The following is an 18,029-nucleotide window of genomic DNA, read 5'->3' as shown; positions in this document are numbered from 1 at the left end:
GCAGCCTTTTCAGGACGTTGGCGATGCCGCAAAGTGGAATAGGCTGACAGGCGGCGAGTCCGACAAAGTCGTCCGTCCTCGCCGACTAGCCAAAGGAAGACACCGTGAAGAACTGAGGGAAGATTGTGACCTGTCACGGACGTATCTGTTGTCCCTCGGAGAAATGGGGACAACAACGTATGAGAGTTGGTCTTCACCTGCGAGCTGGTGCTGCGACAGGAGAACCATGCCTGCGGGCGACGTTGCTTAAGCGGGGTGGCTGTACTAAGAGGCATTGGCTGTACGCGCTGTTTACTTTGGAACAATAGGCGCGGCGTACGGTGCTTTGCTGGTGGTTGGTGCCGCCGACGGGAATGATACCTCTTTTAAACTTTTAACTGCCCGTTCCTTTTCCTCAAACCTGGAACTTGAGGAAGTGGTCAGATTCCGGGAAAAAAAAAAAGCGCAACGGTTGAAGACGCGCTGTTTGCTATTTGTCACGCCTACCAAAGTGTACCCCCCTTGTTTATTTACTGAAGACAAGATGATTCCGTGTAAAATCGTGTTGTCAATATTTTTTTTTCCTTCTAGAAAGCCTAATTGGTGCGGCACATGGGAAACCTCGAAAAAGCGGAGTAACCCCCCCCCCCCCCCCGCCCTTGTTTATTTACCGAAGACAAGATGATTCCGTGTAAAATCGTGTTGTCAATATTTTTTTTCCTCCTCGAAACCCTAATTGGTGCGGCACATAGGAAACCTCGAAAAAGCGGAGTAACCCGTATGTTACCCGCGCGGCCCCACGATGGTACAGAAGCGAACAAATGGACAAACAAACAAACAAACAAACAAACAAACAAACAAACAAACAAACAAACAAACAAACAAACAAACAAACAATCAATCAACTACCGCAAGTTCTCTGAAAGTTGAGACTTGCCGCGCGGTTGTTCTGTTGAAAACAAGCTATCCTTCAACTTCGCTTGTAACTGCGCCCGTGTTCTGTTTGTCTGAACATGAATGACACCGAACTATCGCACGCTCGCCTTTTTGCAAAACTACGCGGCGCTGTGCATGCCTTTCGTCGAACGCTAACCGTTTTATTTTCTCAAGAAAAACAAACAACGAAGCAAATACGGAACGTTACTCTGCAGTCCTTGTGACTCAAAGACGGAACACAGCTCGGGGTGGAGCAAGTGATTACACCGTCCCTGTTGTCACGTTTTCCACCCGCTGAGCGGATCCTCTCGTCAGTTTCGTGTCCCACGCCTGAAGAGCGCTGCCCGCTAACAGTACGTCTTTTGTAGCGCTTCCTTCGCCACAGGCGCACCCCCTCATTTTTTTTTCCTTTCGTCGAAACTTGTGGAAGATCCTCGTGTACACAATTGACCCATTCACGTCGCCTTCGTTTTTTGCTCCCGAAAACGGCGGAAAGGTGGCAGTGCGACCTCCTGAAATCGTCTAGTTTCTGTAACAAAACAAGCTCTCAGTCCTTAGAATCATTGTTGTGACCTTGAAGAGCTCGCGAGACCCATTTCAAGAAATGTTGTGCGTCGTAGAGCGAGCGCGTCTTTGCAGGCCATGCTTGCTTTGCCTCACAGGTGTCGACCATGTTGTAAATGTGGTCGAAAAAAAAAAAGACAAAATAAAGCAGGGCGCCTGGATCTTCCCACGGGGGAACTCGAGTAAAGGTGTCACAGAGTGTGGGGTATCGCGTGAATGTTGCGTAAGGGGTATGGTTAATTGTCATTCCGTCTTTATTATTCTTATTTATTGAATGAAGGAGAATCGTTGCCTTCAGCGAGTGGTGGGGCGCTAATGCGCGATGCTGTGCCTACATCACGGAGTAGCCTATATATACGGGGTGGCCAGAGAACGGTTGCGCAGCGCAAGCAGTCAGTTTTTAATAGCATACGCTGCCCGCGTCGGCCTGCCGACACCTTTGCATATCACCCGCAAAGCTACACCTGCAAGCTTTGCGTACGGTATTCTGTACGCTGGTTACATGTAGCTAGTGGTCAGCAAGCGCTCTGGTACTTGACCAGCTGGTTAAACATGGCGTGTTTAATCACATTCCAATTAAAATGGGGGTGGGATATCTTCTTGCACGAGGCTACCGCGAAAAGACAACACATACGCATGCAGTACGCGGACCATGCACTGAGGAATGTCACTTCACCTGTCGTACGCAGAAATACGGTGTCGTAGCGGCAGCCTTTTGAATTCTCATCGGCTCTCCCTATAGGCACTGTTGGTGTCCCCATGGGTGAAGTCGTCGACGTCCTTGCGCCTCAATCATCGCACTAAGGTGACTACTACAACAACAAGGTTTTCGCACTTACAAACTTATTGATTTTGTCAGTATGGTAGAACTGCGTCTCAGTAACAGTTGACATGTGAGCGATTGTTGACGCGCACGAGATTTTATGACAGCCATTGAAAACAAATTACAGTGTTAATGTTGCAAACAGAGCCGTAAAAGTGAATTTTCACTGCTAAGAAAAGCTATACTAGCAATAAATCTTCTTGGCCAATTACCTTTTTGGTTTGGATTGAAAGCACAGGAAGTCTAAGCCACAGATATTGCAGCTGTGGGCGCGCGCGTCCCTGGAACCGGAGTCCTCCCCCCCCCCCCCCCGACACCGGGGGGGGGGGGGGGGGGGAGGACTCCGGTTCCAGGGACGCGCGCGCCCACAGCTGTTGATATGGGAGAGGGCGGTGAACAGATCCCGACAGACGCCTTACTTAATTAGCCCGATTAAGAAATGCATTCACATTTAAAAAAAAACACGAACGCAAAAATTCAGAAATGCGGCCCTCGAAGACATGCATTGCGTATTTGTATGCGGCGCTTTCGAAATGTTTCCCCTGGGTGGTGGTATTAGATAGATAAATTATTGCTTTCTGACGGTTCTGCCCTTAAAGCCCAATGAGGCTTCGACAGGCCAATTTGTATTGCATTGTTGCTGACTTGAAATGTTAACAAAGTATTACTGTTATTAAAAATTGGCCGGTGGGCTGGCCCGTGTACTCAGATTTGGGTGCACGTTAAAGAACCCCAGTTGGTCAAAATTTCCGGAGCCTTCCACTACGGCGTCTCTCATAATCAAATAGTAGTTTTGGGACGTTAAGCCCCACAAATCAATCAAATCAATCAATCAAACCGGTGGGCTGGCGGCAATCGCACGCATCCTGTCACCCGTCACAAACCTCTTGCATGCATCTCAATAAGCGACGCCACCTAAAACAGTGCAGCACCCTGACCATCGCATCACCCCAAGGGAGGACCTATCCACGATCACCGCGCGCAGCACGTCACGCCAACGGGTGGGACTGTTGCGGTTGCGTGTCGGGGGGCGTGTTGACGTAAGCACGACGGCAACGCCTCCCTTGTGCAAATATTTGACAATAAGTGTGGGAAAGTGAATACCTTCGAGTATACTTGTGTTTTTTAAGCGGTGCAAAAGGAACTGTTCAGTGGCAAGGCCACCGCGTGAATGGATTTCCGGACGACACTGACGACTTGCGGTGATCGCGGCTGCTCGTAGAACCCTGTGTGACTTCCCCGGGTGCCCAGCCCGGCCTACCGTCTGCTCTGTAAGACTAACAAACAATCTGGGCGGGGTCTTTTGAAAACTCTGCAGAGAAGGTCAGCGAGGCTCGAAACAACCTGGACATTGCAGTCCGCTTTCACGAAGTCGTCTGCAGACACTTCGTGGGGAACTGCTGCCAAGAAGCGAGACAACAACTCTCGAAATGCATCGTCTATGCGCTCGTCGTCATCTTCACCGGTTTCGGCAAGTTCTGCCGTCTCGAAGCCTGCCTTGCGGAGCAGTTGACCACTGTGTCCATCTCCAGTGAATTATGAAACGTTGTGTCATTCAGCGTAAGTATACATAAAACATTCGGCAGATCCGACGTACCTTGGGAATCGATGCCATGCGAAGTATGCGGATGGCAGGTGAATGTGTTTTATTTTTCTTTGAGCGACACGTTATGATGTGGCGCTAAATATATGTACAGGTCTACGCACGGTAACCAGCCGCGTATGTTCAAGTTAGCAGTTGTTTACAGTTGCGTATCGATGGTTACCGTTGAGAGGATGCTACAGTTGCACTAAACAGTGCTACACATATTGTCACGACATCAAAACAGAGGTCTTGCCGTAGAGATTGAGACACCAGAAGCAGGTTGATCTTTTTAATTAGAACGCGCAAGCGAGTTCTTCTTCTTCGTCTATTTCGTAGTCCTTCATGCCACATGCACAACTGCCATCGTCTTTCTTGAGCAAGCACGTGGCATTTGCCTCCCTCCGAAAGAAGCATCGTCCCGATGCGAAACTTAGTTGCTCTACCAGGCGTACGAAGTGGTCGTACAAAAACGGTAATCGGGAGCTAATTAACTAGATAAATACGGTTTCATACGCACGACGTGCATGACTTCGGGCAAACGCTTTTGGCGCTTAGAACTACAATTAGTGTCGGGAACGACTTCGTAGTTCACGTCGTTCAAGCGTCGCGTGACGCTGTATGGACCAAAGTACCGTCTTAGCAGTTTCTCACACAGTCCACGTCGACGTATCGGAATCCAGACCCACACTTTGCCGCCTGGTGAGTAGCTAACAAACTTGTGTCGGGTGTCGTAGCGTTGTGCATCTTGATGCTGCTGATGACAGATGCGCACGTGCGGGAGCTATCTGGCTTCTTCGGCACGCTGAGTGAATTCTTCGGCGTCTACATGGATGTCGTCACACTCATGCGGCAACATGGCGTCCAATGTTGTCGTGACTTCGCGACCATAGATCAGACTGAACGGTGTCATTCCAGTGGTTTCTTGTCGAGCAGTGTTATAAGCAAAGGTCACGTACGGCAATATCTGATCCTGCAGTTTTTATGTTCCGTGTCAACGTACATGCTGATCATGTCTGTGAGGGTCCTATTGAGGCGCTCCGTCAGCCGTTTGTCTGCGGATGGTATGCAGTTGTTCTCCGGTGAGCTGTACCGCTGAGTCTGAGAACCGACTCCAAAAGCTCTGCGGTGAAGGCAGGTCCTCCGTCTGTGATCACTGTTGTCGGAGCGCCATGCCAAAGGATGATGTTTTCGATGAAAAACTGAGCGGCTTCTACTGCTGTGCCACGCTGCATAGCTTTAGTCTCCGCATAACGGGACAGGTAATCAGTGACCACAATAATCCATCTGTTCCCTGTTGTGGAAGTTGGAAAGGGACCCAGGAAATCCATTCCAATCTGGGTGAAAGGCTTTTCTGGTGCTTCGGTCGATCTTTTTAATTTAAAAGGTCGATCTTTTTAATTAGAACGCACAAGCGAGTTATTCTTCTTCGTCCATTTCGTAGTCCTTCGTGGCACATGCACAACTGCCATCGTCTTTCTTGAGCAAGCACGTGACAATATGAACTTCAGCGGATGGCGCCTAACTACAGTTAACCTTAACCGGAAATGACGGCTGTATTATAGTAGTACATATGTAATGTTTTCAAAATGGGATAGCCAGTACTGCAACCACAATTAATATTACACGAACAGTAGGGTCTACTTGAAAAGTATATCCGAAGGCGCACACGGCTCAACGGTAAATACTTCATTACTACGCAGAATTCTAAGGGTAAATTCCTGCTAGGATGCTAGGACACTCACATTAATCGTTTGCATTCGTGCGATCAACACTGCCTATGGCAGCTTTTTCTTAACGCTCAAGCGTTCAAGTTACCTATGCGTGGTCTCGCCGTTCCTGGGTAGATATAAAATGTTCAGCACCTGTGGCACGTACCCGCATATCAATGACACATACCCGCCCCCTGGCATGTGCCACTGTTTTTTGGAAAGTGTTTGACGTCGGACTTGACGAGATTGTGACATCATTCATGTCATCACTAGTGAGTTGTATTCGACAAGCCATCTTACCCTCTCGTACCATTTTCAGTGAACGCCAAGTTACGGTGGCCTACCCAGCCACCTATGCCTACCCAGAGGTAGGCGGCTAAATAGATAGATAGATTAGATAGATAGATAGATAGATAGATAGATAGATAGATAGATAGATAGATAGATAGATAGATAGATAGATAGATAGATAGATAGATAGATAGATAGATAGATAGATAGATAGATAGATAGATAGATAGATAGATAGATAGATAGATAGATACAAAAAGCACTTTCTGTATGCAATGAATTGCTTCAAATTTAAAATTTACATATAGTCCCCTTCCAGCCTGGATGTCCCTCTTTCGCTGTCTTCTTTCTTAGGGATGTCCACCGTCCAGGGATTGGTGCTTGGGTTACTGCGCGACTGTCAGCAAAAATTTTGTTTTTAGTTTACTCTTTTTATATATATCTTCAAACAACCGCCTACAATTTCCTGCACGCAAAGTAATGATAAATGTCGTGTGTGTGTGTGTGTGTGTGTGTGTGTGTGTGTGTGTGTGTGTGTGTGTGTGTGTGTGTGTGTGTGTGTGTGTGCGTGTGTGTGCACGCGCGTCGAAACATGAACTGACGTAGTTCCTATATAACGGTATTTCTGGCACACAGCACAAATCTTTAACGGCTCCTTTGCTCCACGTTCTATTACAGGGTGTGGTATTTTATTTTAGATTGCGTTCCTGATAACTTCTTGCCGTTTATCTCAAGGAGGAATAAACATTCATTTTGATTGACCTGATCGATCGAGACAACAGACAGCCTTAGGACGAGGCCACTCGCGAACACCGCAAGTAGCGCCATCTACACAATTCCAGCACCTTCTCATGCTACTGTACCGCATAGTTTCTGCTCCAAACAGCACACCCAAAGAGAGGCGAGCTCAACAGCAAAGCTTATTAGCTTTGATGGCTAAAACGTGGCCTAAACTTAACAGCCGTGGGTGTATAGTTTCCGCCTGACTTTCCAGAAACGACCGAGATTTATAGCATAAACACGTCGACTGCTTGGTTAAAAGGGAGAGCCAGCGAAAACCATCACGTGTTCTTGTGTTGTTGTTTTTTTGTTCACAAGTACAAACTCGGGTAGTTTCGGACACCCGTGCCGTCGCGCGTGGACACTAAGGAACACGAGTAAAGAGGTCAGCCTTAGCCTAATTACTGCGTCACGCATTCATTATACTGCAGCGGCCAGCCTTCTTCTTCTATACTCCTCCCCACCAACTCGTTCTTTTTATTGCCCCCCTGTATCGTTTCTGTGCAACGCTTCGGCCCCGAAACTCTGTAACGTCTTCCTCGTTTGGCAACAAATTGAGCATCAAACCCATTACCACACTCTGTGTTGGTGCGCGGCCATCTCTCTATACCTCGTACGCCCAAAGCTATAACACACGCTGGACCGCGTGGTGCTGTCTGGAACTCCAACACCTTTACGCAGGCCAGCTCTGTCTCTCTCTCTTCGGGGGCAACAATTAAAAGCTGCGCAATAAATCTTCTGCACGGCAGCGCATTAGAGGTGCGTGCGCTTCTTCAAGTGCATGGACTCCGTGACCTGTACGGATGTTGCTGCCGGGATCGTCAAGACCGGAAGGTGCTACTGTGTGGAAGGCATCGGTTTAGAAGCGCTTGGCGGGAGGAGTTCAACCGGGGCGTTGTACATGCGAGCCCGTCCGTGAAGGCCGTGCGAAAAGAAGTGCACGCTCTTGACCAGCTGCACGCGACGTGTCGTCATCGCCTGCTTATAGTTCTCTTGCGCGCACAATAGCACGCGCGCCAAGTCAGCTCGAGCGGTCAAGCACGTGAAGCACGCCGGCCGGACTTTGAGTACGTCGACGTGACCGTGAAAACATTTGTGGTATTTAACACTAGGGAATACGCGCATGCGTCAGCCGCTCGCTTTTGGTCAGTCTTCTTCCAATGTTGAAAGCCGAACTTAATTTATACATTCAGCGACCCTTGCAAGACGACTGACCACGGCCGAACAAAGTGTTTCTTCTTTTCTTCACTTGTGATATATAAGAGATTCATCTAGTATATGCGACTTTCTCAAAACGGAACTAAAATCAATTGTAGCTGCATCATTATTGGTCATCGTTATATCCGTGGAGGCAGAAGAAATTAAATGTCATCCTAAAGCTAATTGGTTATGGCAGTGGGTCAGGATAGTGAACTGAATATGATATCGGATCCCGTCAATAAAAACGTGGGCAGTACAGAAAGCGGAAGAGCCAATGGTGTTCCCCTGGGCAGCAACGAACATGGGTCCATCGTTAGGCGTCATCACTTTCTCCAGACACTGGCCCAAATCCGCACGCATAACAGAAAATGCCACACCCGCGTCCGCGGAGTGCCCCGCCATGGTGGTCAAGTGGCTAAGGTACTCGGCTGTTGACCAGGTCGCGGGCTCGAATCCCGGCTGCGGCGGCTGCACTTCCGATGGAGGCGGAAATGTTGTAGGCCCGTGTGCTCAGATTTGGGTGCACGTTAAAGAACCCCAGGTGGTCTAAATTTCCGGAGCGGTGTCTGTCATAATCAAATGGTGGTTTTGGGACGTTAAACACCACATATCAATTAATCACCTCAGCAACGACGCACATTCCTTCCACTACTACAAAAATTATGTTGCACGGGCCTGATGAAGGAATATCTGTCTTAATTTAGAATGCCATTTTTTCTCCAGAAATCCCATCACTTAGTTTTCCTAATGACTGGCAGGGGTCAATGAGGCAGGCCAAAGTGAGGCGGAGGAGCGGGGGAAAAGTGAAGGTGAGCGGCGTCTGGTGTTCTGGCTGTTCCGTAGTGCAATCTATGCGGGCGGACATGGAGACCGGTGTGGAAGCGAGGAATGACGCTGACCTTGATAAGCCGAAGTATCCCGTTCACGCATATCGTAACCGCGACGCTCGTCTTGTTGGCACTTGCGGCAGAAACTAGAAGTGCGGCCGCGATTCCCGCAGTATAATATACTGGGTGGGACGAGCGTCAGGGCGACGGGTAGAAGGCATTCCGAGCACCTGAAGAGAGTGCGGTCAATTGTGCAGACGGAGGGTCAGACGGTACTGAACAGAATTGCTTTGTATGTGGGGCTTCACGTCCCAAAACCACCATAGGACTATGACAGACGCCGTAGTGGAGGGCTCAGGAAATTTCGACCACCTGGCGTTACTTAACGTGCATTCAAATATCATCACACGAGCCTACGGCATTTTCGTCTTCATGGAAAATACAGCCGCCGCAGCCGGGATTCGATCCTGCGACCTGCAGGTGAGCAACCGAATACCTTAGCCTCTAGAACACCGTGGTGACGCTGTACCGAACGGAAGTTGACCGGAGGAGTGGCAGCGACGGACGCGTACGATGGTAGCGGCAACGTCATGTTGACGTCGCTTAGAAGCATGGCAGCGACTTGCGCGTAGGTTGGTGTGGGCCGATACGGAGGTGACTGGACGTGCGCAGGGAAGGTCATGGATGTCAGTTCCTCCATGATGATGTCGTGAAATGACGCTATAGACTGTGTAGAACACAGTAAAGGTGAGAAACCAATAGTCTGCCATTCTTCACGTGTGGCGTCCCTGATGAGGTGACGGAAAGGTCTATTAGCCGTAGAATAATGTTCGCCAATGCCTGGTTGTAGATGAACCAAGACCAGCGTATCCAGGCGCTTACATGTCGCGACGAAATCGCTGATGGTAGCTTGGTTCTGTGCAGCCAGGGTGTTGAATCAACAGGGCCTATACCCTTTAAAGTGTGGCGTACTTTGTCGGACTCCAGCATACACGAATTGGCACTCCGATTGAGCGCAAGAACGTTCTCGATGTACGACGTGTACGACTCGTTGGCGAATATCGAGGGTTACCTTCACGACTGCGGACGGAATGGCCGGTGTGCCAAAAACGTGATGGAGCTGCTGCTCGAAGGTCGCCCAGTCGGGTATGTCGATGATGTGGTTTAAGTACCATATCTTCGCCACGCCGGTCAAGTAGAAAGAGACGTAACTGTAGAGGGCGCGTATAAATAGTAACTCACTGCTGGCGCCCTCACGTTATATAAGGTGAGGTAACGAACAAACTGGGACTTTTTGGAACGCGACTCTCGTGCGTATATGGTGGCCTCTGGCGAAGTGCAGCGCTTACCCTTCTCAGCAGAGCGTCTCGTCTCGACGTGATGTCATTACTGGGATCCTGCCACTAAGATGCCAGATCCAAAGACCTCAAGTTCTACTACTCCTCTGTGCACCAGCGTTTCCCTCCGCTCTCCGTTGTCGTTCTACTTCGACAACGCAGGTCAGTGGCCAGCATGGATTCAACAGTTCGAAGACTTCTCCTTCGCGTCAGGCCTAGCGTCCGAAGAAACCGAGGTTTACACCTTGCCTAACTGCATGGGTCCTCAAGCTTATGTTATTTTGTCATCTCTCATGCCTGACACGGATGCTAACGCTCTCTATGTGACACAGCCAAGCAAAAATTCAACGGGTACCTTGCTCACCCGGTCAATGAACTCTACAGCCGAGAGACACCACCAGCTGCCCGGTGAGTCAATAGACGCGTTCTTCACCGTCCTCAAGAACAATGTCAAGAAATGCAATCACACTTTTATGGTAGAAGACCGTCTCGTGTACTGGATTCGCACCAGCCCCACCAGCTCTGCCGTGTCTCGAAGCTCACTCTTCAAGCTGCGCTGATTCAAGCTCGCCAGCACGAAGACGCTGAAAAGGAAAAAAAATAATGGCAGCATTTCCACGGAGTGAATGATGGAGAGTGGGGCGAAGCATCCGTCCGTCCATTCGTTCTTGCTTCCGTCCGTCCATGATTCCGTCTGTGTGACCGTCCGTGCGTCCATTCGCCCGTCCATGCGTGCGTTTGTTTGTGCGTCCGCACGTCTATCTGTGCGTCCGTCCCCGCGTTCGCCCATGCATCCGCCCCTGCGTCCGTCCATGCGTCCATCCGTCCGTGCAGCCATCCGTGCGTCCGTTCAAGCATCTGTCTGTATGTCCGTTCGTCCATCCATTCAGTACTCCAAGTACCATCATCTCGCATCTTTTCATCATATATTCCGCATATGCACCACCATCCAACGGACATTCTAAGGACTAAACGAGAGGTGGCACACGCACACTTTCTTAGGGCTCGCGCTTCTTGTCTACTTCCCACCTTTAGCCACCTCGACTTCAAGGTATATACTATAGTTCACTGTATTCATGGCACTGCGGCCCAACGCTCGCTAAACCTTTTTAAAACCTGGGAGGTTACGCCCAGCGAGTATAACCTATAGCAACCCTTTGTTGTCAGATAGTGCTCAATGTACATGCCAATTGCTGCTAATTGGGAATGAAATACAGAAGAATTCGGATTTTAGTTAACGCGCACGCTGCGAATTTTTATTGTTCCACAATGCACAGGAGAAATCTCCCACCGCCACAACCTTGCAGGTCAAAGCGTAAGACTGCATGATTACGCACTACGACTACGACGAGGGACGAGCGGGTGCTGCTTTAAAGAGCTTCGCCCCTAAAAAGATGTGATGAATGGTGATGATGGGGACAGACACAAGTTATGCGTGCGTATATAGAATAACAATGCAGCACTGTGGCTTTGTTATAAAGCTTCGTGTCCAGTTTCATACTTTTTAGGAGACCTATCACATCCCTTATATAGCAACTTTTTATCTCGTCTGACCACACATTGCTTATAAAGTGCCACTTTTCCTAAGCGTTGCCACATTTATTCCTGCCAGTGTTGAAGCAAGCGTTGCAAGCCATTGACTCTTGCTCAAAAAGCGGACAACAGTTTACGTTATCTTTAGAAATCATTAAAACAATTGACCTCATGCGGAGATATGGTCAGACAGCTTTAGGCAGTTCCAAAGATTTGTTTTTTTATGTTCTGCCTATTTCTTTTTTTTTCGTATTTCCTCAAAGAGTGCGATCATATCAACATTCTTAAAGTTTTTATGTATGCAATATTTCTTATTGGTGCCACTATGCATTTGTGTCCGTTTAGTTGTTTCGAGGGCTAATGAATGCTGTCACTTTTTTTTGCCTTGTATTGATGGAATGTGGGGCTAGTCAAGCTGCGTTTTTTATCGCAGCTCTTTTCCCGCATTCCACACCACACATTGTGTGGTGTAACACTGTGGTGAAATGAACTTCAAACTTCAAACTTCAATCACATTGCGGTGGATCTCTGGACACCGCGGACTTGCATGCAATGAGCTTGCTGATACTGAAGCAAGAGCCGCCGTGTTGAACGCTCCGCATGGACGTGAAAATGTCCTACTCCAGAAGTGACTTGAACTCTTTATTGAGATTGTTCATGCGAAAGTGCGCAACGACCTATTGGTATAGCAGCAACATTATTGGTTACAGGCGTCTGCGAGAAACAGACCACGAGATGAATTTTCGCCTCCCGTCTTGCATGAAACGAGGTAACTCCAGTCTGCTAAACCGAATTCGCCTAGGTGTTGCATTCAGTCTTCGTTACGCAGACTTCATCCAGTGTGCAGACAGCCCAAGCTGAGGACGTTGCCAAATGTGCGAAACGACGGAGCATATATTTTCTGATTGCCTACTTTACGTGTCCTCCTCAAGCTTCTCAACGAAATAGTGGCGCCTCTGCATCAATTCGGCTTCATAACCCGAATGTGATTCCTCGCCTCACCAGGCAAGGGCACACGCCTTGCAACGTCACTATGGCAATAAACACGGAGCCTTCTACGTGGATGTGGCTGGTCCTGTCTGCGGGGGGTGGAATACGGCAGCAGAATACGGCATGAGGAAAAGCAAGTAGATGGACTCACTTTCAAAGCTCCTAGCACAACACAAGCGGAAGAGGTAGCTATTGTCTTAGCTGCCTCCGACCATCGATCTCAATGTATCATATCAGATTCACGTGGGGCATGTCGAAATTATGAAGCTCGTTGGATCACACCACTAGCGGAAAAAATTTTGCAGAACTATAGCAACCGGGGAATCGACCCTAGCCCTCGTTGTCTAGTCTGGACTCCAGGCCACCAGGGCCTATTGGGGAATGAAGCCGTGAACACGGTGGCCCGAGAACTCTTTCACCGGTTGTCCCGCTTAGATCCTGATTGCCTGCTACCCGGAGGCGGATATCTGCTGACATTCAAAGAGATTACGACCAATTACAGGGATCAGCATTGTCAATACCTTTCTCCTGCAAAAGGGCTGGGGAAGGCTAATGAACACAGCTTGCTGAGACTTTTCACCAATACTTTATTGGGCCCGGTAATCATGCAACATTTCGATTCCTCCTTCACTGGCAAGTGCCGATACTCTGGGCAGGTGGCTGACACCTACCACATTGTTTGGGCTTGCCAGCTCAGCTCAGCTCTTCCCTCCAACCCTAACTCAACCAGAGAGGAGTGGGAGGCAACCCTGTTGGGTTGCTCAGATCTTGAAGCCCAAAGGGCCCTGTTCCAGTGGGCTAGGTTAGCAAGTGTCACCAATAGGGTCCCGGAATAAGGACTCCACCCACTATGAAGCCTCCAAAGGGCTGAACCTCTCCTCTTTTTTTTTTCTATAAATGTTTTCACTCACTCACTCCGCGCCTCAGATATTGTCAAGGCTAAGCTTCCATATCAAGTATTTTGTCAATTAACAAATTCAGCATGATTATTTTCACTCGACAAATTATTAGCCATCAATACTTATCCCACAACAGATCCGGTCTGGGGCTTCCTTGTCGACAAAGAATCATCCGTTAAATTCTATTACATCATGACAAGAAAATGGGGCAGTTTCACAGCGTACTCGCCACTTAATTGCATCACATTTTTGCTTGCTTTCTGACTCACCGCGTCTCTGCTAACTCACGAGAGATAAATAAAGAAATGAAAAGCTGAAGATGCTTGCTTGCCTGGCTATTCATGGTTTACGATGCGAGCTTTTGGCTACTTCGAAAATTACATTTAACTAATACAGATGAACTAGTGCTCGTTAGTGTCTCATTACCAACCAAGTTGTCAATACATTTACTCTGCATGGATGCCTTTAGGATGGCACTCTAATTAGGTGATTAGGTTCTGGTAATTAGGTTGTGGTGATTACAGCATTATAAATGGATAAGTGACAGAGAAGTTAGCGGTTCAAGGAGTGGCCGGCTTGTAGCTGAGATTTAGTTTCACTCAAACAGCCTCTGCTAAACATAAATAATAAACCAAAGTGCATTTCGTATATACGGCCATAGAACGCCAAATATAAACTGAAGGCATTGTTCCTAACGCGTGCTGGTCAGTGCAACGTATAGTAATTTATTCTATTCCTATATGTAGAGTGTTATTCACCCGACTGATACCTTTTTATTAAGAAGGTGCCCAACACAATCTTCACTCACCTTTTTTGAGCCACTGCCCATAATCTCGTTGGATAACGTAGATACCGATCACTGACGAACATTTCTTGCTTTTAGAAGGCCAGTTCTTTTCCGCCGTGAAAAGGACCTAATGGATTGACAGTATTCAAGGAATAAATGGAATCAATTTCACATTTACCCAGAGGGTGTTCTTGTGGGAATGCGATGCGTTCGTCTGTGTGCTCTGCATGGAACTTTTATTACCCTTCCCCTTTACCCAGTGCAGGGCAGTTTACCAGGCTCAGCTTTGGTTAGGCCTGTCTTTTTGTTATCATTATTCTTTATCTCTCTCTCTCCAGTGGAGATTGGATTATAGACTTATGACGTTCTGATGACTGTGAAGTGACATTCTGTGCTCGTGCTCTCTCCTCTCTCTCTTTCTCCATTTTTGAAACGCTCCCCCATTTATTTTTCCGATGTAGGGTGGCTGGCGTCTAGACTGGTTAACATCCCTGCCTTTTCTTTCCCTCCTGTTTCATTGGGGAAAGGGAACACCTCCTTTCTGGACTGTACGACGTTCAATAGCTGATGATGCGACCTCGAAATTGCAATTTCGTGGTGCCAGGCATATGCAAAACACTCCAGAGGGGGACTAGGGTGACCAGCCTTGTTGAAAAAATGCAAGGTGCCTTCGGAAAATAAAAATGAAGTCAAAATACACAAAAGCAGTACGTTAGAACGCTGAATATTTTGCTTTGGTGCCGATGTTTACTTTCTGCAAAACTCCCATTAACAACGATTGCCTGAACAAAGCATTTCATTGGGGTTGCGTTGGGGCCAACATCATTGAAGCTCACAAACCTTCCCAGAAGTTGCCGGTACAGAAGGGTCACTAACTACAATCGGAACATTGGAGTGGTGTCCGGGCCTTGCGATGGAAACAGCTATGCTACTTGAGTGATATACTTCGCTAACAAGGAAAACTTCAATAGAACTCACGATTGATTAATTTAAAAACGACGTCAACGCTCAAAACCCAGAACGCTTCTCGGGTCTCACAGCATTGACCATTGAACCACAAAAATCAAGCACTGCTTTAAATCTTTCCAAACCAGACATCAGGGATATCGGCGACCCGCTCGTAAAGGTAAACCCAACAAAGCTTTGATATGACCTCCCATTCGTTTGCCGCAGTACAGCGGCGTGACTAATTAAAACCGAGAGGCTCTTGCTGGTCCCACGGCATTGCGTTCAGACAATAGCCAATGACAAAATCTCCTAAATCGTCGAAACCGCATCAGCCTTCGCTACTCGCCGTGGCAATGTGCGCAGCCCGCTAAGTTTTCACGGCGGTTTCCCGCTGTTTTTGATCCGCATTTCGCGCATATTAAGAAGCAACCCCGCACTGTGAACTGCTTCATATCTCTCTCTCTCTTTTCTCTCTCCCTCTCCGTAAGTGACCATTTGCGTCCGCCCTCCTCCTTCTCGTACGAGTCTGTCGGCAACGAATCCGCCGTCTAGCTGCTTGCGAGCCCGTGCGATAACGCCCTGCGGGCGAGCTCTCTGGTCGTCGCACTGTTCTCACGGTTCGCAAGATGCTGCTCCCAAGACGCGTAGCCGGCTCTGGAGCCGGGGCAGGAAGCCGCTTAGCAGCAACAGCTCGACACTGGTCGGTGCTAAGTGAACCTATGCAGCCTCTTTCTTTCGCCCACGGTGCAGTCTACGCACCATCGAACCTCTTCACGTCGTGTTTTTTTCATTCACCTCTTTCGCTCCGAGACTCTCGGTTGACCACCACGAGAGACACCGATGCGCATCCGGTCGTTGTGTACGCACGTTCGCTGTTCTATGCTTTGAACGTAGTGGAATAGCGTCGTATGTAGGCATGTGTGTGTGTGTGTGTGTGTGTGTGTGTGTGTGTGTGTGTGTGTGTGTGTGTGTGTGTGTGTGTGTGTTCATGTGAATATCATACGAACAGCTGATTGCGAGAGGCTGCTGAAAACGAAACAGTGTTCGGTTGATTAGTGCCTCTGGTTAATGCCCGGATGACACCTCGATAATGGCTTGGTTAATGGCCCGAAACGATACGCTGTGGCTGACGCGATGAGAGCGTTTGCCGCTTGCACTTACGTATAAATGCACGCGAAGCTGTGAACTAAAGCTAGTGTTTGCAGTTCTCACCTGTGTTTGTGTCATTTGTAATTGCTCAACTTTGTTTTTCTGCAGTCCATTGTTCAATGGCATTCTGCTTATCTACACCACCTGCCGTTATCAGAACTGAACTGAGCACACCCTGGAACTTTAATTGTTCAGTCATGTTCGGACTGCATCTATGATAATCAGGGCATTTTATTAAGATACACTATTCGTCGACTTTTCTTGTTTTTGTTGTTATCGTCGTCGTCGTCGTCGTTGTTGTTGTTGTTGTTGTTGTTGTGTTTGGTGTTGTTTTAAAAAAACGAGACGCAGGCCTCAATTTTTGCAATTGTTTGTAGGCTCTATTATGGGGTTTTATTTTCTTGAGGACAGCCGGTACCTTAAACACTTCAGGGCTGCACCTCGCTTTTACACGATCAAACCTTCGTGTTGCGTTAACCCTTCTGCATTATCGTTCAACGTGCATTGCCTGATCACTTGTTTTCAGGACCTTCTAACAGGAATTCACTGCTATAAGAAGGTACTGTCAATTTTTCTTTACCTGTCGTCCATTCTTCTATTAGCGTCAGGTAAGTGAACATCCTCGTGAAGTGGAAATTTCAACAACTTCGTTAATTCTGACCGAGGCCGACATGCATGGTTCCGTCATTTTTATCCGCATGAACGGATGCACGTGAACCTTGTTAATTATTCCCGCATCACTGCAAACGCCGCCTGCAGACACTGGCGTAAGCTGTTTTTTTTTCCCAGCCTGCTATTTCGTTCCATCAGTGCCTCCCTGTCACGTGGCTTGCGTAACGGGCATCTCCGTTTCCCGCACTCCGGATCTTGCGTGCTATACAAGCGAAACGGTGACACATTTTTATTTTCATTTATGCTTACCTTTCTTTAAGACACCGGTTAACCTTATTCGGCGATAAGCAGTCTCCTAGCTGCCAACGGTGGCCTCCTCTGCTATCTAGCCGCACCGCTGTCGTCTTCGAGAATTTATCGATCCAGTTTGTTTTCAGCGCCATACAGAACGCGCGCGCACGCAGGATGCAAAAAAGAAAAGCCAAGCTAGAACGTCTTTCGAAGTTTTTCTTTGAAGAGTACGCATGTGCATCGGTAAGTGAGAGAGAGAGCGAGAGAGAGAAAGGAGAGCATTACACGGTGCGAGGCTAACGCCACTGGAGAGACCCGTTTTTGTGCGACCGTTTTACGCGCTCGCGTTTCGGTTTGTTCACAGATTGGTGCACAGAGACAGAGAGAGAGAGAGAGGGAGAGAGAGAGGGAGAGAGAGAGGGAGAGATGCAAGGCCACACCGCCCTACGCCCGATGCGCGGTCGTATATTTTCGAAATCGACGTGCCACAGTTTTGGCGTTCGTCTGACGCTAGCGAGGGGGGGAAGCGATCGGCCAGCAAATCCCCACTGAGCCATCGACAACCAACAGTGCTCTCGACGAATCTTAACAAAACCGACGAGAAAAAAAAAGACCGAGCGAAAAACACCGGCAAAGGCGAGCAGCAGAAGGACCACGCAACAGGAAACACCCGAAATCAAATCAACAACGCAAGCAGCAAAGAAAAAAAAGAAAAACTAACGGATTAAACAAGGCGGGAACCTGGGCGTTCGACGTCGTATAGCCGACGGCAACGGATTCTACAAATCC

General features: G+C 48.3%; 1 protein-coding gene across 1 annotated transcript in view; it reads right to left on the bottom strand.

Moving 5' to 3' along the window:
* LOC119174527 (endothelial transcription factor GATA-2) overlaps positions 1-18,029 on the bottom strand; it is a 306,263-nt gene that overhangs the window by 191,019 nt on the left and 97,215 nt on the right. The window lies entirely within an intron of this gene.

This window comes from Rhipicephalus microplus, chromosome 5, assembly GCF_043290135.1.
Source record: "Rhipicephalus microplus isolate Deutch F79 chromosome 5, USDA_Rmic, whole genome shotgun sequence".
Classification (NCBI taxonomy): domain Eukaryota; kingdom Metazoa; phylum Arthropoda; class Arachnida; order Ixodida; family Ixodidae; genus Rhipicephalus; species Rhipicephalus microplus.
This window is presented reverse-complemented; position numbering and strand designations above follow the sequence as displayed.